General features: G+C 36.2%; 1 protein-coding gene across 2 annotated transcripts in view; it reads right to left on the bottom strand.

Annotated features, from left to right (window-relative positions):
• Positions 1-24,313, bottom strand: part of Entpd1 (ectonucleoside triphosphate diphosphohydrolase 1) — a 166,583-nt gene that overhangs the window by 131,122 nt on the left and 11,148 nt on the right. Inside the window, exon 1 of one of the 2 annotated variants that reach the window (XM_087185002.1) lies at positions 10,931-11,127. The exons of the other annotated variant lie outside the window; for it this stretch is intronic. The gene's annotated coding sequence lies outside the window, so the exon portion shown is untranslated. Of the gene's footprint in view, positions 1-10,930; positions 11,128-24,313 lie in introns of those variants that run through there. 2 annotated transcript variants of the gene reach the window in all.

Genomic DNA, 24,313 nt, shown 5'->3' with positions numbered 1-24,313 from the left:
TAAGGAAAAGGGAACGTGAAGAGACTGCCTATGGTTTCTCCTCACATTATGCCTAAGATTTCATTTTGGAGAAACTGATTTAATGCCCTGAAATTAGATGTTTGTGATGGTTTCACAACTCAGTGAATATATTAAAAACCATTGAACGGTCCACAATTTTTTTTTGAGACAGGGTCTCACGATGTTGCCTAAGCTGGCCTCACACTCACTATTGTCCTGCCCCAGACACCCAAGTAGTTAGGATTATAAGTGTGCACTACCATGACTGGCTTCTATATACTTTAAAGGGGTGAATTTTATAGTGTATGCATTATTTCTCCATAAATGAATTAAAATATTGATTTAATACCAAACAGGGCAACAAGGGGGAAGATCAGAACAATACAAGACATACAACATAGGGCCAGGGATTTAGCTCAGTGGTTCTGGTGCCTGCCTCACAAGCACAAGGACCCGAGTTCAATCCCCAGTACCAAAAAAAAAGGGGGGGGGGGCATACAACATACAGAATATAAATAGCAAAGTAGACAAATTCAAACATATCAATAATTAAATTGAATGTGAATGAAATAAACACTTCCATCAAAAGACAAAGATTATCAAACAGTGCTATATGATGGGTCTTGAGTGCCCCCCCCATAAATGCTTATGGGCTAAAGATTTGGTCTCTAGTTGTGTGCTTTTGGAGGTGATAGAAACTTTAAAAGATAGAGTCTAGTGGGAGATCTAAGGTCAATGGGGACAGGCTATCAGAGAGAACTGTAGAGGATTCTAGGATGCTGGCCTCTTTCTTTCTCTTCATGCTTCCCACCTGCCATGAGGTAAAGCAGTTTCCTTGGCTGCAAGCTCCCTGCCTTGATGTTTAACTCACCACAGGGCCAAAAACAACAGGGCCAGTCAACCGTGGACTGAAACCTTCAAAACTATAATCCAAAATAAAATAAACCTTTCCTCTGTTTTTTGTTTTCTTTTGTTTTTATTTTTGTTCTTGAGATAGGGTCTCTCCCTGCAGTTCAGCTGGTTTCATACTCACAAGCCTCCTACCTCAGCTTCCGAAGTGCTGGGATTACTCCCATATGCCACTATGTCAGCTCCTTTTCTCTTTTTAAGTTATCTCAGCTGTTTATTTTCTTATAGTAATGCAAAGCTAAGAAAGACTGTATTTTTTTTTGGTACCAGGGATTGAACTTGGGACCTTGTGCTTGTGAGGCAGGCGGTGGAAACACTGAGCTAAATCCCTGGCCCAACAGACTGTATTTTAAAAACACAAGATCTAACTCTATATTGTCTAAAGGAAAGACACTTTAGATTAAATTATGAATAAGTGGAATATAATGCAAATGACTGTCATGAGAGAACTGGAATGGCTATATAAATATCAGGCAAAATTGATTTTATGAACAGGAATATTAATAGATGCAAAGAAGGACATCAATAATGCTTAAAGGGTTGATACATTAAGAAACTATAACAATTATAAACATATAACACATAACAACAGTACCACAAAGTACACAAAGCAAATATAAAATTGAAAGGAGAAATAAAGGGCATGGCTCACTCACCTGAATGTATTCTTATTTAAAAATGTGCACAAAAGATATAGTTACTACGGAGTTTCAGGAGAAATTGAAAAGGCGTAACAAGAATTATTATATAAATCTTTAAACAGCTCATAAATTTCATAGTTTCAAAATGAACAAATATAAAAACTATGTCTCCTGACTCCAGGGATAACCTAAACTTAAGAAAATAATATTCTCCAGTGAAAACTTAATGATTTTTTTACATCTTCTTTCCTTCTACCTTTTGGGAATAGTCCCAGGGCTCACTGAAACAGTAAGGTGGTACACAAAATGTTACATTTTTACAAAGTGTAAGAAAGCAAACAAGAAAATAGTTTTTATAATATATGCACTAATCTTTTTCTTAACCACAACCCTGTCAGTGTTGTGTTGTAGTTTTATAAGACTATATATTTCAAAAAAGAAAATACTTCTTGAAATTTCTGCTTGAAAACTAACTAAATAAATATATTGTGCAACTGTAATGAGGTTGTATACTTCGTTTCAAGGTGGGACCTATTTAATAGTAGGTAAAAATACTACAAATGAAGTTATTTTAAATTATTCATTGTTTTTCAATATAATCTTAAACTTAGAAAAAAATGGCTTCTTTACTGATAAACTATAAATTGGCAGCACATGATCTAATAGATAAGATACACATTTATTAAGGCATTCTGACTGCAGATTATATCACAAAACTTGAGTTCTAAAAGAAAATGTTTTGCTTTGTTTTAAAATTTGCTTATGACCATTGTTTACAAGCTAAACGAAAGGGTATAAATTCCATTCTTTAACATATCTGAGGTCAGTTTTGTTATTCTAAAATTAATATTTTAATTTCATACTTAGATAATTTAATGTTAAATAATAAAATACATGTCATGTACATTTTATTATTCTAAATTTGGAAATGCATTACTAATTGGAATAAGAAAAACAACTGGAAAATTAAGTTTCAAACTTTAGCTGCTTAAGAAAACTATGTTCATCTCTGAGATAATGGTGCCATATTATAGATTATAAATAAATAAAATATAGACATACTAAATTTTGATCTATAAAAATTTAGACTTATGTCCTAAAGCCAAAATAGCTGTAACTATCTAGACAAATATACTTTGTAGAAGATAGATATATTTCTTTCTGCTCCCACTCCAGAGTAAATCTAACCCACCTCTCATTTTCTTTCCCCAGCTGTAGTAGGTATCATATCTACCAGTAACCAGTGTTCTCAGATCAATCTGTGTGGCATTAAAGAGTTCCCCAACAGAGGAAGGCTTTTAAAATTCAATTTAGGTGAGAATAAGTTACCTCTCCACTTCCCATCCCCAGCATGGTATTCTATCTGTGCTTTTTAAGCAAGCTAATATCCTCCTACACACACACACACACACACACACACACACACACACACACACACACACACACACACGCCTTGCAGATTAACCTTACATTCTGTAATGGAGAAAGTTTTAGGAGGATTTCACAGCAGCTGCTATTTTCCTCTCTCCTGTTGCACCACTGAAAGTGATGAGGGGTCATTCTCTCCATATTCTCCCCATCTCCTCTAGGCCTTGGTGGGGTTCCTACTGGAAGAGCCTGCAAACAAAGGGAACTCTCCAACAACTGTGACCCCCCCCCAAAATCTTCACACTGTCAAGCTACCCCAGAAATTCTTCAGAATTCTAGTACAAATATGTAAATAAGTCTAAAGTAATCATGTAAATGGCCTTTAAGAGTTTTTATTTTTAATATGTTAAATAACTGGTGTCTTTTATAAACAGTATCAAGCAATAACCCAGGCTGGGGAGTTAATACTGTAAAATCAAAATATAAAAGTTTTTCCCTTAAAATTTGTGAGCATACAATTTCTTTTAAAATTCTTAATTATATATGTTACAAATAAATATAGTTATATTTTATGAAATTCTTAAGTGACTTTTGGAACTTAGATTATTAAGATGTACAGAGTTAAAATGCTCATATTCAACTAAAGTCATTTATAAATTAGTGTTCAGCACTAGTCTTTGTAATAAAAGTAAACAAATGAGATATAGTCACCATACAAACTGATATATGAATATTATCTACATATACTTTTCAAAATATAAACCATACTGATTTTTCCTAAGGAGCTAATGAAATATAAAAGGCTAATTAAAATATCATAGAATTATCTCACTAATGTTCTTAAATTTTAAATACATGATTAATTTTGTTTTAAGCTTGCATTGTAATAATTTAAACAAATTTTGTGTAACTGTATAATCTGGTTATAAAAGTTAATGAAAGAAATTGTTTAAAATTAGAGAAAAATATGATAGCTAGGATGCTTTCAATATTTAGGGGGTGTGCCTTCCAGGATGATAGCAGATTGCTAAATAGCAACAAATCAACCTCTCCAAGATTTGAAATTCAGACACTAAAAAATAACAATGTGGGGAAGAAAAGAAAGAAGAAGGTAGATTCTCAGGACCCAGTAAAGATCTGAAGGGAAAATTGGAGCCCAAAGAGAAAATGAAGAGACAGACCACAAAGTAGAAAAATGAGGGGGCAAACTGTACTTTCACCCCAGCTCCCAGCTCAAGGCATGAGAGAGGATCAAATCACCAGAGACACAGTAAGGGTGGGGGACTCCAGAGGCCTCCATGGAGAAATGCACCAGTAGAATGGAGCAGTGGATGTTGTGTGCTACAACAACAGTTGAGTAACTCCAGTCCAAGTGACCACTGTGTCCAAGGAGAGGGTACTTGGTCAGATACCATTTTAGAAAGGGGCCAACTGAACCCAGAATTCAGAGCAGGCATAGGTTGGCTTCATCTCAGGGCTCCCAGTGTTGAAATTCCACAATGACAGGATGAGGGATGACCTTAGGAGACATCCAGGGTTGGGGATCTGTGCTTAGGCAAGCAAGAGACACCCAGAGTATTGTAGGCTGAACAACTCAGGCCCTAAACCCACAACCAGAGGCCAGGATCAGCGTGAATTTCTGTGGAGTTGAAAGCACCAGAACTGGCACCCCACCACTTCAGGCTTGATGGGATTATCCAGCACCCTGCCCTGATCCTATAACAGGGTGGCTGGGGTCATCCAGCATGGATCTGGGCTCTGTCTGCCTCCTCTGTCTACCAGTAACAACAGAGTAACAACCTGAATTGGATAATACCAGAAAACTGTAGACCCCAGAAGATAAGCACAAGCTTGAAATCAGAGAGAAATCTTTCTTTCTTTGCTTTCATTTCTTCATTGTTTGTTTTTGTTTTTTTCATAAGTGAGAACATTTAGGTTTTTTGCTTTGTTTTGTTCTTGTTTTTCTTTTTTCCTTCTTTCTTTCCTTCCTGTCTTCATTAGTTTTCTGAAGCTTGAGCAGTCTTACTTTATCCTTCAGCCTTGCTTCTAATCTCTTTCTCTCCTTTTATTTTTCCTCTTATCCCTTTTAAATTTTCTCCCATGAGTGTAAAATTGTGCTATTGAGTGGATACCGATTGTATATAATTTTCTGATTTGTTTTAGGTTTTATTATATAGCTATGATTGCACCTATGGTTAAAGGTGGCAAATTAGCTGTTATTACAGTTTGTCATTTTCTAGACTGTGCTTGATGCTATTGTTATTACTGATTATACTACTTTAAGGTGACATAGTTGTGGCGATTAGTTATTCTTCTTGTATGCTACTGCCAAGATTATTGTCTGGGGGTCATAAACAATACCACAGCCCAGTACCAAAGAACTGGGTACTAAAAAAAAAAAACAAAACAAAACTGGGTACTATGCCAAACAAGCAGCAACCTCTTTTACCTAATAAACTGAAGAAGCAGGATCTTGGGACAGACTCAAAAGCCAAAACCCAGCTATGCCTCAAAAACATCTTTGAAAAGAAGTCATTTCCTAAAGAGGTCTCAATAAAGCTACGTAACATAAGCAATTTGCAAGCATCAATTCAAAAAACAAATTTTTAAAACTATAAAATGAGAAAACACGGAAGCAAGATTCAACCCCAGACCTTCAGCTCACCCAAGGCAAATTCAGCGGGCATTAGGATGGAAGAAATAAGAAGTCACTCAGCTAAACTTTCTGAAATGTTAACAGTAGAAGTAAGAATGCAGAAGAATGGGTCTCAAAAAAAAAGAAATAATTACATAGATAACTAAAAAGATGATGACCATAATGAAGGACATGGTTAGTGAATCTAGAGTAGATACAGATTTTTTAAAATAGAGGAGCTTAGGAAAGTGATGGAAATGATGAATCTCCAATGTAGGAAAGAAATGGATTCCATAAAACATATTCAGATGTCCAGGAGTTTAAAAATTCTATTGAAAATATTCACAACAGAATTACCCAATGTAAAAATGGAATATCAGATCTGGAAGACAGGTTTGTCATTAGCAATCATCAAATAAAAGACTTCTTAAAAATAGCAAGGGACAACAAAAAAATCAATCCAAAAGCTATGAGATGATGCAATGATGTAAAGAATAATAGTGTAAAATTAATTGGAATCAATGAAAACTCATTTAAAAAAAAGAAAACTCATAAGAGAGAAAAAAGGACTTAAATAACTGGATCATAGAAGTAATAGCAGAAAACTTCCCAAGCATGGAAAAAAAGATTTGACATACAAATAAAAGAGGCATATAGAACCCCAATTAGCCATGATCAGAAAAAAACTACTCCAAGGAATATAAGTCAAGATATTAAAAGCTGTTAGAGAAAAGAAACAAATCACCTACAAAGGAAAACCCACGAGACTCACAGGAGACTTCTCAATACAAACCCTTAATACAAGGAGAGCTTGGAGTGAAGTATTTCAAACCTGAAAAGAAAGCAACCTCCATCCCAGATTGATGTACTCTGCAAAACAATCTTTCAAAATTGATGGAAATAAAATACTTCCATGATAAAGAACATCTGAAGAAATTCATGAACACCAAATGAACACTCCAAAAAAGTTCTGAAAGATACTCTAGAGAAAGACAATGAAGACAATTCCATGAATCCCCAAAGAATGTATCCAACAGTCAAGGCAAACAATTAAACAGAAGGGAAAGAAAGGGAACCAACAACAAGAAAGTAATATGACAAAGATAAGTCAATACATATCAGTTATAACCATCAATGTGAATGGTCTCAATTCACCAATGAAAAGAAACAGATTGGCAAAATGGCTCAAGAAACAATATCAAACAATATGCTACATACAAGCAACACATTGAAATAAAAAAGAAATTCATAAACTAAATGTTAAAGGATGAAAAACATACTTCATGTAACAGGAGCCCAGAAAAAAGCAGGCATAGAGAAGCAGACAAAATGGATTTCAAGCCAAGACTAATCAGAAGAGACAAAGAAGGTCACTACATACTTGTTAAGGAAACAACCCAAGCATAAGAAATAACAATCATAAATATATATGCACACTCAACTATATAAAACAAACATTAATGGATATGAAAATCAGATAAGCACTAATACAATTGTAATGGGGGACCTCAATACCCCACTGTCATGAATAGGTCAACTAAAATGGAAAAAATCAACAAAAATATCAGAGCTGAACCAAGCTTTTGAACAACCAATAGATTCAGTACATGTTTACAGAATGTTCCACCCCACGACAGAAAACACATTCTTCTCAGCAGCATATAGGACTTTCTCCAAAACAGATCATGTACTAGCTCATAGAACATGCATAAGTAAATGCAAAGGAACTGAAATTATCCCATGCATATTATCAGATCATAATCCAATGAAATTGGAAATTAAAGGCAAAAGAGACCTCAAAAACAGCATAAACACATGGAAATTAAGTAACAACCTCATGAATAACCACCATTGAAATTAAAGAAGAAAATAGAGAGTTTCTACAACTAAATGATAATGCCAACAAAACATCTTGGAACTTATGGGATGCAATGAAAGCAGTCCTACAAGAGAAATTTATAGTGGCAAATTCCCACATTAAAAAAAAACCCAGAGCAAGCTCAATTAAACAATCTAATGTTGAACCTCAGATTTCTAGAAAAAGAAAAGAGAATGATAAACCCAGAGCACCTATAGGGGAGCAAAATTACAAAGATCAGAGCAGAAATGAATGCAATTGAGACTAAGAAAACAATACAAAGAATAAATGGATCAAAGAGTTGATTCTTTGAAAGATTAAATAAAATATACAAACTCTTAGCCAACCTTACCAACAAAAAAGGAAAGAAAGGACTCAAATCCATGCAATTAGGAATGAAAATGGTGAAATCACAATGGACCCTGCAGAAATCCAGATCATCAATACCTACTTTGAGAACCTGTACTCTAATAAGATGAAAATTTCGGGGGAAAAAATGGACATATTTCTAGGTACATATGAATTACTAAGGCTGAATCAAGAAGATATAAAAATTTTAAATAAACTAATATCAATCAGTCAAAGAAATTGAAGAAGTAATTTAAAAACTATCAACAACAAAAAAGCCCAGGTCCTCATGGATTCACTGCTGCATTCTATAAGAACTTGAGAGAAGAAAGATTTAATGCCACTATTCATCAAACTCTTTAATGAAATTAAAGGGGAACCAATATTCCTACACTCATCCTGGAAGCAAGCATTACCCTGATACAAAAACTAGACAAGGATCCAACGAAAAAAGAGAGCTACAAGCCAATCTCTTTAATGAACATAAATGCAAAACTCCTCAGTAAGATACTGACAAACAGAATGTAACAAATCATCAAGATTATGCACCAGGTCTAAGTAGGATTCATCCCAGGGATGCAGAGATGGTTCAACACAGGCAAATCAATAAATATAATATACCACATCAACAGAAATGAGGACAAAAACCACATGATCATCTCAATAGATGCAGAAAAAGTAATTGACAAAGTCCAACACCCATTCATAATAAAAAAAAACTCTACAGAAAATTGGACTGGAAGGTCTTTATCTCAATCTGATAAAAGCTATCTAAGACAAACCAGCATCATAGTAAGTGATCAAAAGCTGAAAGCTTTCTCTCTAAAATCAAACCAGATAAGGATCCCCACTATCACCACTCCTGTTTGATATAGTTCTGGAAACATTAGCCAGAGCAATTAGACAAGAGAAAGAAATAAAAGGAATATGGATAGGAAAGGAAGATGTTAAATTATCATTATCTGCTGATGACATGATACTCCACATAGAAGACCTTAAAACTCCACCAAAAGACTCCTAGAATTAATAACCAAATTTGGCAGCATAGTAGGATAAAAATCAACACTGAAAAATCAATAGCATTCCTGTCATTGAATTACAATATCAGTGAGATAGAAATTAGGGTAACACCTTTCACTATAAGATGAAGAAAAATGAAATACTTAGGAATCAATCTAACCAAGGAATTGAAAGACCTATCCATGGAAAACTACAGTATTCTGAAAAAGCTGATCAAGGAGGATATCAGAAAATGGAAAGATATCCCGTCTGTTTCCATTTTTTCCATTTCTCATATTTATTCCTTTCCCTTCTTTCCTTTTCCCTACCCCTCCCACATCCCCTTCCCCTTTGCATCTTTTCTTCCTATTTCACATTATCTATTATACCTTTTAGTCCTTATTTACACTTCAGTTTTTCATACCAGAGAAACTATTTGGTATTTACACGTGTGTCCTATTTATTTCACTTAAGAGTACAGCCTCAATGTGCATCCATTTAGCTATAAATGATGTCTCTAGTTTCTCATTGTTTATGGCTCAGTAATATGCCATTTTATTGTTTTAAAAACCCACATCTCCAGTTGATAGGCAATTGGACTATTTCCAAGTTTTAGCTATTACTAACAATACTGCTATAAATATGGGTACACATATATCGCTATGGTATGATTCTTTTAATTCTTTTGGGAAGATACCCAGCAGGGGAATAGCTGGGTCAAATGGGACCTCTAATCCTAGTTTTTTGAGGTATCTCCATACTTATTTCCACAGTGATTGCCCCAGTCTACACTCCCACCAATAGTGGAGAGGGGTTCCTTTTTCCCCACAGCCCAACCAACATTTGTTATTGGTTGATTTCTTGATAGCAGCCCTAATTTCTGGAGTGAGGCAGAATCTCAGCATTGTTTTCATTTGCATCCCTCGAATGACTAGTGATGTTACACATTTTTTCGTATGTTTATTTGCTGTTTCTACTTCATTCTCTGAGAAATGTCTGTTCATTTCAGGTGACCATTTTTGGATTGGGTCTTATAATCTGGGAGATCTGATTTTTTTAAAGGTCTTTATATATTCTAGACAGTAGACCTTTGTCTGAGAAACAGCTGGTAAAAATTTTTTGACACATTTTGGATTATCTCTTCACTCTGTTGGTGGTTTCTCTTGGGTGAAGAAGCTTTTTAATAAGATGAGATCCCAGTTGTTGACTCTTCGTGCTAGTGCACATGTGATAGAGGTTTTGTTCATGAAATCTTTTCATATGCCAATGTCTTCAAGAGTTCTACCTAACCTCTCTTCCAGCTGGTTTAGTGTTTCTGTTTTAATATTGAGACCTAGAATATCAGAAGCAATTCTAGGCAACAAAGTCAGGGTAGGGGGTATCACAATCCCCAATTTGAACTATACTACAAAGCTACTGTGATAAACACAGGATGGTACTGGCAAAGAAACAGACCTGAGGACCAGTGGAACAGAATAGAAGATGCAGAAACAACCCCAGACACACTCAGCCACCTCATCTTTGACAAAGGAGCCAAACACCCTCACTGGAGGAAAGATAGCCTCTTTAATAAATGGTGCTGGAAAAATTGGGTTTCAACTTGCCAAAATTTAAAACTAGACCCATATTTCTCACCATTCACTAAATTAAAATCAAAATGGATCAAAGATCTTAACACTATTATTAACAAGTGTTTAATACTAAGATCTTAATGTTGATGTACATGGTTGTTTAAATTGTGTTGCAAGAAATAAAGAAGGTTGCTAATTGTTCAGCTAATAAACAAATTACAGAAAGTGTAAATAAGGATTAAAATGATTAAAATGAATAATTGATAATTTATAATACAAAGAGGTCCAAAGATATAGGGGTGGTGGGAGGGGAAGGGGAAAGGGAAGAAGGGAAAGGAAAAATTATAAGAAAAGAGAAACAATGGAAATGAAATCTATGTAAATAGGGAAGAGTGGAGGGGGTGAAGGGCACACAGGTAATGGGGAAAAAAATAAGAATTAAGATACATCATGTACAAGTACAAGCACCCAATGATAAATGTAAAGATATTATATACCTAAAATGTACCAATAAAAGAATTTTTTTTTAAAATTAAACACCACACACACATGTACATAGCAGAATGTTGCATTAGAAAGGTTATATATTTAGGCTACTTACAACAGAAAACTCCAAAATGACAATGACTTCAGTAAGATAAAATTATTTCTCCTCCATATGAAAGAAGTCAATAAGTAGCAAATCTTCGCGAGGTATGAGGGGTCCATGACCATCAGGGATCTAGGTTTCCTTCACTTCGCAGGTTTACCTTTGCTTAGCATGTCTTCTCATGTTCCAAAATGATTGCTTAAGTCCCAGCCATCTCATTCAACATTTCGGCAGCAGAATAAGAAGGAAGGAAAACACAAATGGCCTTCATGTGTCATATTTCCTCCAAATCTTATAAATTCCTTAACATATATCTAATTGGTCTGAATTATATTCATGGCCACATCTAGTTGCAAAAGAGACTGAGCAATGTCATCCTTTGGCTACACTGTACTCAGCAAAAATTGAAGTTCTGTTTATTTGAGAAAAAAGGAAAAATGAATATGTGGGGAGCATCTAACAGTTTCTGCCACAATATGAAACTTACACAGATTCAGACTGGAGAAAAGATGGAAATAGAGACAGTCTCTAAAGGACAAAATGAGGAAGAAAATCAAAGAAGAAAAGAAAACATAGATATCACTCTTACATTAAGGAATAAGCTAATATCATAAATGAGTTTCTATTTAGGATTGGCAACAAATCAGTACAATGCTTACTACTAATATCAAATGAATAGAGAAAATTCTTTTAAAATGTTTTAAAGTTGGGTGTGGTGGCACACACCTGTAACCGCAGCACTCAGGAGGCTGAGGCAGGAGGATCACTGTGAGTTTGAGGCCAGCCTCAGCTACATAGTAAGTTCAAGGCCAGCCTGAACTGCATAGTGAGACTCTGTCTCAAAAACTGAAAAGAGGGCTGGAGATTTAGCTCAGTGGCACCACGGCTGCCTCACAACCACAAGATCCTGAGTTCTGTCCCCAGTACCAACAAAGCAAAACAAAACAAAACATAACAAAATTTTTTCTTAAAACCATGCTTCTTTACTCTACAATACATTCATTTAAAAATATCTTTAAAAGCAAGGAAATGAATTCCATTAGAGCTTCCACACTTTTTAACATGCAGACACTAATTATTTGATTTAATTAGATAAATGCATCAGAGCCATGGTTTAAAAAAATTACAGAATTATTTTAGTCATAGTTATTATAAAATTAATGATGATGAAACATGCATCATGGGCAGGAGTAGGGAAGGGGTAAGTAAAGGGGTAGGAAAGGGGTGGGTGTGGTTATGAAGCAACTGCTCCATGCCTTTACTGTGGTGGTAAAGACATAAAACTACACATGCATTCCAAAAAAAAAAAAAACTACACAGGCACCAAAATTATATACATAGATTATACACACATAAAATGTCCACGTGTCCAAGTAAAACCAGGGAAATCTACTATCAGTAAATTGTATCAATGCCAATATTCTAGTTGTGATATGGTACTACAGTTTTGCAAACTACAACATTCAAGGGTACGCAGGATCACTCTAAATTATTTCATACAACTCCATGCAAATTTACATGTATCATAGAGTAAAAACTTTAACTTAAAAATGTATCATATGTTGAAAGTGATTCAACAAGAGTTCACAAGCTTATCTTTTGAAAAAGGGGGAATTTTCAATTTATAATTATGATATTGCAATAACTATCTCACTACTGTTCTTTTGCTACCAGAGTGGGATTTTTTTAATTAAATTCTTTCATTGGTACATTGTAGGTATACAACACAATTACATTTCTCATTGGGAATTGTACCTTTACATAATGCATCTTGGTTCTTCTTTTTTCCCCATTCCTAGCCCTCCCTTCACACCCTCCACCGTTCCCTATTTACAAAGACTTTATTTCCATATTTTTCCATTTCCCATCATTTTTCCTTTCCCTTCTTTCCCTTCTTTCCTTTCCCCTGCCCCTCCCACTACCCCTAACCCTTTGGACCTTTTCTTCCTATTTTACATTATCGATTATTCATTCTAATCATTGATACATTTTAGATATACAATATAATGACATTCATCATTGGAAATCTGCACCTTTACATAGTCTCTCTTGGTTATTATTTTTCACCCTTGCCCAGCCCTCCCTTCAACCCCTCCAGTCCTCCCTATTTACAAAGATTTTGTTAATATTTTTCCATTTTCTCATATTAATCCCATTCCCTTCTATCCTTTCCCCTAGCCTTACCACTTCCTTCCCCTTTGGCCCTTTTCTTCCTATTTCACATTACTTATTATACATTTAGTCCTTATTTACACTTTCAGTTTCTCACACCAGAAAAACCATTTGGTATTTATTCATGTGTGTCCTATTTATTTCACTTAAGAGTATTGAGTCAATGTGCATCTACTTAGCTATGAGGGTCTCTAATTTCTCACTTTTTATGGCTGAGTAGTACTCCATTTTATTAAAAAACCCACATTTTCTTTATCCAGTCTCCACTTGATGGGCAATTGGGCTGTTTCCAAGTTTTAGCTATTACAAACTGTGCTGCTATAAACATGGGCGCACATATATCACTGTGGTATGATTCTTTTAATTCTTTGGGGAAGATCCCCAGCAGTGGAATAGCGGGGTCAAATGGGACTTCCAGTCCTAGTTCTTTGAGGTATCTCCATACTGATTTCCACAGTGCTTGCAACAGTCTACACTCCCACCAGCAGTGGAGCAGGGTTCCTCTTTCCCCACAGCCCCGCCAGCATTTGTTATTGGTTGATTTCATGATAGCAGCCATTCTTTCTGGAGTGAAGCGGAATCTCAGCGTTGTTTTCATTTGCATCTCTCGAATGACCAGTGATGTTAAACGTTTTTCATGTATTTATTTGCTATTTCTACTTCTTTGTCTGAGAAATGTCTGTTCATTTCAGATGCCCATTTTTGGATTGGGTCTTTAAATTTGGGAGGTCTGATCTTTTTCAGTTCTTTATAGATTCGAGATAGTAGACCTTTGTCTAGGGAAGGGCAGGTGAAGATTTTTTCCCACATTGTGGGTTGTCTCTTCACACTGCTGGTGGTTTCTCTAGCTGTGCAGAAGCTTTTTAATAAGAAGAGCTCCCATTTGTTGATTGTTTGTGCTAGTTCACGGGCAACTGATGTTTTGTTCATAAAAACTGATGTCTCCAAGGGTTCTACCTAACTTCTGTTCCAACTGGTTCAGAGTTTCTATTTTAATATTTAGATCTTTAATCCATTTTGATTTTAGTTTAGTGCATGGAGAAAGATACAGGTCTAGTTTTAATCTTTGGCAAGTTGAAGCTCAATTTGTCCAGCACCATTTATTAAAGAGGCTATCTTTCCTCCAGTGAGGGTGTTTGGATCTTTTGTCAAAGATGAGATGGCTGAGTGTGTCTAGCATTGTTTCTGCATCTTCTAATCTGTTCCACTGGTCTTCAGGTCTGTTTCTTTGCCAGTACCATGCTGTTTTTATCACAGTAGCTTTGTAGTATAGTTGCAGGTTGGGGACTGTAATACCCCCTGCCATGTCTCTCTTACCTAGAATTGCTTTTGATATTCTGGGTCTCTTCTTGCTCCAAATGAATTTTTGGATTGTTTTCTCAAGGTCCATGAAGTATGCAGTTGGGATCTCAATTGGAATTGCATTAAATCTATATAGCAGTTTTGGAAGTATGGCCATTTTCACTATATTAATCCTTCCTACCCAGGAGCAGGGGATGTCATCCATTTTCTGATATCATCTTCAATCTCTCTTTTCAGAGTGCCATAGTTTTCAGAGAAGAGGTCTTTGATTTCTTTCATTAGGATGATTCCTAGGTATTTCAGTTTGTTGGATGCTATTGTGAAAGGAACTATTTGCCCTATTTCTCTCTCAGTGAGTCTGTCATTGGTGTAGAGGAAAGCTATTGATTTTTGTGTGTTGACCTTGTAACCAGCTACTTGACTGAATTTGGTTATTAAGTCTAGAAGACTTTTGGTGGAGTTCTTGGGGTCTTCTATATAGAGTATCATGTCATTGGCAAATAATGACAATTTGACTTCTTCATTTCCTATCTTTATTCCTTTTATTTCTTTCTCTTGTCTAATTGCCATGGCTAATGTTTCCAGAACTATATTGAACAAGAGTGGTGATAGTGGACATCCTTGTCTTGTTCCTGATTTTAGTGTGAAGGATTTCAGTTTTTGACCATTTAGTATGATATTAGCTGCCGGTTTTTCATAGATGGCTTCTATCAGTTTGAGGTAGAGACCATCTATTCCAATTTTTTGTCTGGTTTTTATCATAAATGCATGTTGGATTTTGTCAAATGCTTTTCCTGCATCTATGGAGATAATCATATGGTTTTGGTCCTTGGCTCTATTGATATAGTGTATTACATTGATTGATTTGTGTATGTTGAACCATCCCTGCATCCCTGGGATGAATCCCACTTGATCAGGGTGTATGATCTTCTTGATGATCTTCTGCATTCTGTTTGCCAGTATCTTATTAAGGATTTTTGCATCCATGTTCATTAGTGAGATTGGCCTATAGTTCTCTTTTTCAGATGGGTCTTTCTCTGCTTTGGGAATCAAGGTGATGCTTGCTTCCAGGAATGAATTTGGGAGTATTGCTTCCCTTTCAATTTCATTGAAGAGTTTAAACAGTAGTGGCAGCAGTTCCTCTCTAAATGTCTTGTAGAATTCAGCAGTGAAGCCATCAGGGCCTGGGCTTTTCTTAGTTGATAAGTTTTTAATTACGTTTTCAATTTCATTGGTTGATATTGGGCTGTTCAGAATTTTTAGGTCTTCTTCGTTCAACTTTGGTAATTCATATGTATCTAGGAATCTGTCCATTTCTTCTGTGTTGTCCATCTTATTGATGTATAGGTTCTGGAAGTAGGTATTGATGATCATCTGGATTTCTGCTGAGTCTGTTGTAATTTCACCTTTTTCATTCCTAATTGCATGGATTTGGGCCTTTTCTTTCCTTTTTCTGACAAGGTTGGCTAAAGGTTTGTCAATTTTGTTGATTCTTTCGAAGAACCAACTCTTGGCTTCATTGATTTTTTGTATCATTCTCTTAGTCTCCATTGCATTGATTTCTGCTCTGATTTTTGTAATTTCCTCCCTTGTATGAGCTTTGGCTTTGTCCTGCTCTTCTTTTTCTAGAAGCTTGAGGTTCAGCATCAGGTTGTTTAATTGGGCTCATTCTGTTTTCCTAATATGCATATTCACTGCTATGAATGTCCCTCATAAGACTGCTTTCATTGTGTCCCATAGATTCCGATATATTGTATTGTCATTGTCATTTAATTGAAGGAACTGTCTGATTTCTTCTTTAATTTCCTCTGTGACCCATTGGTTATTCAGAAGTGTGTTGTTCAATTTCCACGTGTTTATGAAATTTTTTGAGTTTCTTTTGCTATGGATCTCCAATTTCATTGCACTATGGTCTGATAATATACAGGGGATAACTTCACTTCCTTTGCACTTACTTAAACATGTTCTATGTGTCAGTATGTGGTCTGTTTTGGAGAATGACCCATGTGCAGCTGACAAGAATGTGTATTCTGATTTTGTGGGGTGGAACACTCTGTAAACATCTGTTAAGTTCATTTGTTCAAGAGTTCAATTGAGTTCTAGTATTTCATTACTTATTTTTAGTCTAGTTGATCTACCTATTTGTGACAGTGGGGTGTTGAGGTCCCCCACTACAATTGTATTAGTGCATATATGACTTTTCATGTCCGTTAGTATTTGTTTTATATAGTTGGGTGCACTAGTGTTTGGTGCATAGATATTTATGATTGTCATCTCTTCCTCTTGGATTCTTCCCTTTACAAGGATGTAGTGTCCTTCTTCGTCTCTTTTAATCAGTGTTGGTTTGAAATCTACTTGATCTGCCAAAAGGATAGCTACTCCTGCTTTTTTTTGGGTTCCTGTTGCATGCAGTATTGTTTTCCACCCTTTAACTTTCAGTCTATGAGTTTCCTTTTGAATTAAGTGTGTTTCTTGTATGCAGCATATTGTTGGATTTTGCTTCTTGACCCATTCTGCCAGTCTATTTCTTTTGATTGGTAAATTGAGACCATTAACATTGATGGTTATAAGTGAAACGTATTGACTTGTCATTGCCATGACTTTTTCTTTTTGTTGGGTTCTCCCCCTTTACATTTAATTTCTTGTCATGCCACATGGGTTCATTCTGCTTTGCTTCCTGGGGTTGTGATCCTCAATGTCTGTTCCTAGGATATTGTGTCAAATTCTTTGGAGTGCTGGTTTGGTATTCACGAAGTTCCTAAGGTGCTCTTTGTCATGAAAGTATCTTATTTCTCCAACAATTTTGAAAGATAGTTTTGCAGGGTACATCAATCTGGGTTGGAGGCTGTTTTCTTTTAGGGCTTGGAATATGTCACTCCAAGCTCTTCTTGCCTTGATGGTTTGTGTTGAGAAGTCTGCTGTGATTCTGATGGGCTTTCCTTTGTATGTGATGTGTTTCTTGACTGCTTGGAGAACTTTGTTCTTCTGTTGTGTTTCTGGAATCTTAACAATTATATGCCTATGTGTAGATTTTTTTTAATCAAGGCTATTTGGAGTCCTATATGCCTCACTTATCTGTATGGCAAGCTCTTCTCCCCTGCTTGGGAAGTTTTCTGCCATTACTTCTGTGAAGAGATTTTTTTTATATCATCTCCACTCTCTCCTGTTTCTTCATTGAGCCCAATCAGTCTTATGTTATTCTTCTTTGCATCATCTAGCAGCTGCTGGATTGATTTCTCATGTTCCCTTATAATTTTGAGCAATTTTTCTTTTCCTGGTCACTAATTGCAATCTTATCTTCTATATCTGAAATTCTGTCCTCACATTGGCTCATTCTGCTGTGTAGACTTTCAGAGGAGTTTTTCCCGTCCTGGAAATCTATTTGCATCTGTTTTATGGATTCCATTTGTTTCTTATGTTGGGATTCCATCATGTTCCTCAGTTCCTCTCTAGATTTATTAATCATGTCTTGCACTAGGGGCACAATTTCTCCTGTTATCTGAGAAATTATTTCTGATTTCATTTTATCCAGATCCCCTTTTGTTGCTAGTTCAGTGGGTCCAGGTGGTTGAGTATCAGAGTGTTCCATCTCATTTCCCTTTGGGGTTGCTGTAGGTGATCTGGAAGTCTGGTTTTGAGACTTATTTACATGTTTTCTCATTTCGACTGGGGCGGGGGGGGCTGTTAGCTCCTTCATGGATTACCTCCTCTGAGCTGGGAGAGGTGGGACAGGGGCTGGGAGCAGCGGTAGGGATGGTGACCCAAAAGCCCTTTCTTGTGGGCTGGGAGCAGGGGGAGGGATGGTGGCCAGGAAGTCCCTTTCTCTGGACCAGGAGCAGTGGGATGGCGGCTCAGAAGCCCCTCCCTCTGGACTGGGAGCGGTGGGAGGGATGGTGGCCCGGAAGCCCCTTCCTCTGGGCCAGCAGCAGGACAGAAGGTGGTCCAAAAGCCCTTTTGTGTAGGCTGGAAGCAGCAGGAGGGATGGTGCCTGGGAAGCCCCTTCCTCTGGCCCGGGAGCAGCAGGACTCAGTACCTTGGTCTGGTGGTCTGGTGTCCTCTGCGTCTTTGTAGTGTGGAACCAGGTGGCTGCCTGTCTGCAGCGGGGTGATTTGGCATCTTCCGCGTGACTCGGGACCTCGGTAGGGCTTGCACAGACCTGCCTGTCTGCAGGGGGCTGATTCAGCGTGTTCTGCACGACTGGGGACCTTGGTAGGGCGGGGGCAGACCTGCCTGTCTGCAGCAGGGTCCAGAGTGGGATTTTTTTTTTTTTTTTGTACCACGGATTGAACTCGGGTCCTTGTGCTTGCGCAGCAGGCGGCGAAACCACTGAGCTAAATCCCCAGCCCTAGAGTGGGATTTTTTAAATGAAGTTATTCTTCTTTTCTTAAAAAATCCAAAGACCTTGAGGCTATAATATGAAGTGAAATAAATTAGACACACAAGTTTAAATATCATATGGTTTCTCTTACATGAAAAATCCAAAATATAAACAAAGAGCAAAATAAAAGATAATAGGAAGTAGGAAGATCTTTTTCAAATCAGAAGGGGAACAGGACATGGGGGAAAAGGGAGGAAAGAAAAGGAAAGGGAATGGAAAAAAGAATTGAAGGAAAAATAATGGAAAGAATTATTCTAAATGGGAAAGGGAGGATTTGGAAGAAGGCAGAGATGATAGGAGTAGGGGACATAAAAAAATGTTGATGTACATGTACCAACTCCTCATGATAAATGTAATCATTACGTATTGCAAACATATATTAATAAAAATTCAAATATCAGAAAATACTTATTTAACTTTTTATTGGACAGTTTTATTGAAAGTAAAAATTGCCTTGTTGTGTGTGTGATAGTATTCTGTTTATTGTTCTACAGTTTGGTTTCTTCAAGTAATTATCTTGGAGATATTTCCATTTCATTAAATAAAAACCTACCTCATTCTAACTGCTGCACAGTATTCCATAGAGAATGGATCATAGTTTATATATCTATTCTGGCAATAACAGACACTTAATTTGTTTCAAATGAATATGCTTGTACTTAGACTAGTGTGCATTTATCTGGAGAGGATATCAAGAAGTTAAATCCTTGAGTAAAGGGGTATATGCATGGTGAACTTTACCAGATGCTGACATTCTACCCTGGGGTGGGGGGCAGTGAAGCTATAACAGTTTACATTCTCACAACGGTATACTCCTTTTTTAGAAAGGCTCTTGCTGTGTTCCAGGCTGACCTTGAACTCCTTGTTCAGGCAAGCATCAAACTCATGATTCTCCTGCCTCAGCCTCCCAGAGTGCTGGTATTACAGGTGGGTACCACCTAGCTCACTTGCCTAGCTCACTTTCCTATATCATCAACTGTGATATCCCCTTCATTTTTATTAAATTGGGAAAAAAGTATAGTATCTTTTTTAAGTAAACCTTTCTGTTGGAGTATAAACATGAATACAGGACAATATACAAGTCAAATTTATATTTAGATTGGGCATAACTGTAATCCCAGCACTCTAGGAGGCTGTGGCAGAAGGATTGCAAGTTTGAACCTATCCTGGGTAACTTAGTGAGAGGGGAAAACCTGCCTTTAAAAAAAATATAGAAAGGGCTGGGATGTAGCTCAGTAAAAAAAAGAAAGCCCTGAGTTCAATCCCAAGTACCACCCACATAGAAAGATAAGAAAGAAAGAAAGAAAGAAAGAAAGAAAGAAAGAAAGAAAGAAAGAAAGAAAGAAAAGAAAGGAAAAGAAGAGAAAAAGAATATTAAGCTCAATTACTTTTTACAAACAAGCCTGCCCCATCTGAAGATGTAATATACTACTACTAGTTCAGAAATCTTCATTGCACTCCTTCCCAGTCATTACTACCCTCAAATACAACCACCGTCCTAACTTCTAATGGAGTTTTGTCTAGTTTTGATCTTTATTAAGTTGTACAAAACTACACTGACACCATCTTACCCCAGAAAGAATGGCTATCATCAAAAAATCTAATAATAACAAATGTTTGCAAGGATGTGGGGGAAAAGGAACTCTACATATTCTTGGTGAGAATGTAAATTAGTACAACCACTATGGAAATCTGTGGAGATTCCTCAAAAAATTGAAAGTAGAAATTCCATTTGGCCCAGCTATCTCCCTCCCAGGTATCTTCCCAAAAGAGTTAAAATCATATTACAGAGACACATGCATACTCATGTTTATGGCAGCATAATTTATAATAGCTAGATCTTGGAAACAGTGCACATGTCCATCAACAGATGAATGGATAAGTAAAATGTGGAAATGTGGTATTTATACACAATGGAGTACTACACTGCCATAAAGAAAGATAAACTTGAGACATTTGTAGGTAAATGAATGCAAGTTAAGAACATAATGCTAAAGTATACATAGACCTGAATTTTTATATATACCTTGTGTTTTCTAATCCTGCTAAATTCAAATACAAGTTCTAGGGGCTCCTAGAGATTTCTTAGTATTTTCTCTGGAGATGATCATTTCATCTACATATAAAGATTTTACTTCTACCTTGCCAGTCCTATCCTAATTGTGTCATTTTATTGCCAGACTATTTTGGTTTGGCCCTATGTTTCAAAGTCTAATGGACAGATGAAGAGTAAGCATATCTGCCCTTTTCCCCACCTTAGGGAGAAAGCATTCTATCTTCTCCATTCATATAAGGCATTCTCGCTGGAAGTATGGAGTACATGTCTTTAATCTGTTAAGAAGATTCTGTTCTACTTCTAGTCTCCTGATAGCTTTTACCATGAACAGCTGTAGAATTTAGTCCAATACTTTTTCTCCAACTACTGACAGGATCATATGGCTTTTTCCTTTCCTCTGTTAAAATGATGACTTTTGGGGGTAGATCTTCCAATGCTGAACCAACACTGCCATTCCTATAATAAAACCACTTTCTACATACTGCCAGATCTGACTTCTAATAGTTTGTTTTGTTAAATAAATTTCTATGTTCATACTTTTTTCTTCTATTATCTTTATCCAGTTTTAGGATTACCACAATGTTGATTTCCTAAAATGAGGGGAGAAGTGTTCCTTTTTTTTCTGCTTTAAATGTCTGATATAATTTATCAGTTAAAATGTATACGAGTCTGTTGTTGTCATATAGTTAGGTTTTCAAGCTAGGAATATACTTTCTTTAATAGGTGCTATTCAAATTTTATATTTCCTCCAGAGTTAGTTTCATTAATTTGTCTTCCAAGGTACTTCTTAGAAGTTGTCAAATTTACTTCAAAACAGATTTTTGAAATATGATTTCTATATCCTTTTAAATTCTGTAAAATCTGTGGTAATGTCTCCTAGGTCTTGATATTTTAATTTTTAAAATGTATAATTGATATTGTGTAATAGGAAGTACAAGTTTAAAGGAGTAGGGGAAGTGGGAGGGGTAGGGGAAAGGAAAGAAGGGAAAAGAAAAAATGTGAGAAAAGGGGAAAAATGGAAACAAAATCTTTGAAAATAGGAAAGAGTGGAGGGGGTAAAGGGAGGGCAGGGGAAGGGGAAAAAAAATAAGAACCAAGATACTCATGCAATGGTACAAGATCCCAATGATGTATGTAAATGTATTTTATACCTAAAATGTACCAATAAACTTAATGGGGGGAAAAAAAGAAGAACATAATGCTAAGTGAAATAAACACACAAGCTCAAATATCACATTGTTTTTCTTATATGAGACATAATACACATACACACACACAATGGAAAAGAGATAAACAGGAAGTAAAGAAAAGTTCAAATACTTCTCCAAATTACATATTTCAGTTGTTTTTAAAACGTTGCAATATATATGTTTATTTGTTTCATTTATACAAATAGTTTTTCTTAGTTCACTGAAAGGAAAGTTTGTGTTATTATCTGTTTCTTGTCTATAAAACTATTTTTGGCTTATGTCTTATACTCAGTATCTACTTTAAGATAATGATACACAGTGTAATAACTGTTGTTATTCTTTTACTTGATTATGAAAATTTGTATTTTTTTCATAAAATACAAAGAAAAAATAAATTAAATAGTAAAATATGTTCTTTTTTGTATTTTTCTCCTTTACATCAACATTATATTTGCTAGATTAGACCAAGTTTTTGCTTGGTAGTACTTCATTTTCATTGCAGTATCATTCCATTATAAGAGTATACCATAATTTAAAAACACTTTGCTCTTCATGGACAATTAAGAGTGATTCCAGTTTGGAGCTATTATTTTGTTTGTTTGTTTTGGTACCGAGGTTCGAACTCGGGTCCTTATGTTTGTGAGGCAGGTGGCAGAACCACTGGGCTAAATCCCTGGCCCAAGAGTAAAATCTTTTTTTTTTTTTTTGGTACCAGGGATCGAACTCAGGACCTTGTGCTTGTGAGGCAGGTGCCAGAACCACTGAGCTAAATCCCTGGCCCTCGGAGCTATTATGAATAATACTGTGCTAAAAATGTTCTCACACAAGTCTTCTGGTGTGTGTGTGTGTGTGTGTATATATATATATATATGTGTGTGTGTGTGTGTGTGTGTGAATATATTTTGCTAGATCATAGGATATACATATGTTAGTTTCATTATATGAAGCATAACAGTATATGGGTAGTTCTAACAATTTATACTACTGTTACCTGATGTTGAGTCCCCTGTTAATTCTTTTCAGGTCCTTGGTGTTCTGAACAAAGAAGTAGCTAAGACACACATAAAATGTAGTGAGATGTAGATTTATTGAAAGTGGAAAAGAAGTACATTGTGCAGAGTGAGAGTAGGCTAGTGAACAGATTTGCAATGGTGATAAGGATAAAGGAAAGGGGTCTTTAGTGTCTGGAATTCCTGGATTGGCTTTTCTCTTGTGCAAATAAGGCATTGGGACAGTTGTTCTATCAAAAACTCACTTAACTTAAACTGTGCTATTGAAAGACTCTCTTGGCTTCACACTAGACATATATGAAGAATTGAAAATAGCACTTTTCTGATTGGATCCATGTACAGTGCTCAGGAACTGCAGAATGATCTTGGATCCTGTTTTTTTGCATTTGTGCCCTGGGTCTCCATGACTTTGATAGATTCTGCCCAGTTTTTTTATCGGTTTTGCCCCAGCCCTAATCTCCTACCTCACTACCATCACCAGCAAGTGAAAATCCCAATAACTTCACTAAAACTAGGCATTGTCAGTCTTTTAAAATTTTAACTGCAGTAAAAGTTTTGCAATTATATTTTATTGTTGCCTTCATTTGAATTTCCCTAATTAATAATGATATTGAGAGGCCCTTATGTGTTTATTAAGTCATTTAGTTATTATTCTATCATCTTTCTGTCATTGTGACAAAATGCTTCAAATAATAAACTTAAGGAAGCTTATTTTAGCTCAAATTTTTGGAGGTTTAAGTCCCTGATTGATTGGCCCCATTGCATGTAGGCCTGTGCTGAGCCAAAACAATACATCCTACTAGCAGCACTTAGTGGAGGAAAGAACTCACCTTATGGGAGCCAGGAAGCAAAGTGAAAGACAGGAAGGGGCAGCATTCCAATATGCTGTGCAAGGCCACATCCCCAATTCCCTTCCTCGCCTTGGTCCCATCTCTTAAAGGTTTCATCATCTCACAACAGTGCCATAGGTTGGGGACCAAACCTTTAACATGTAAGCCTTTGGAAACAATGGTTTTTCAACACCAAAGGATATACATGTATGTACACGAGTCTATGTATCCATCTAACTTTTCTGTAATTTTTAGAGATTGGGGAAGGAGGGAGAAGTACAGAGAAACTAGAACTTGTTCTCAGTCTGCCAATTTGATCCAATCTCATGACTAAATTTCCAGTCACATATTGAACATTTTAAAATCCAAACACAGACAGCCACTGGTATCATATGATCTAATTTTGAAATCTCTGCTTCTGAGGTGAAGTCATATTAAGCAATCTTAATTTAGTCCC

Source organism: Heterocephalus glaber, unplaced genomic scaffold, assembly GCF_053883595.1.
Source record: "Heterocephalus glaber isolate CG9 unplaced genomic scaffold, H.glaber_assembly_v1.0 deba00001497, whole genome shotgun sequence".
Classification (NCBI taxonomy): domain Eukaryota; kingdom Metazoa; phylum Chordata; class Mammalia; order Rodentia; family Bathyergidae; genus Heterocephalus; species Heterocephalus glaber.
This window is presented reverse-complemented; position numbering and strand designations above follow the sequence as displayed.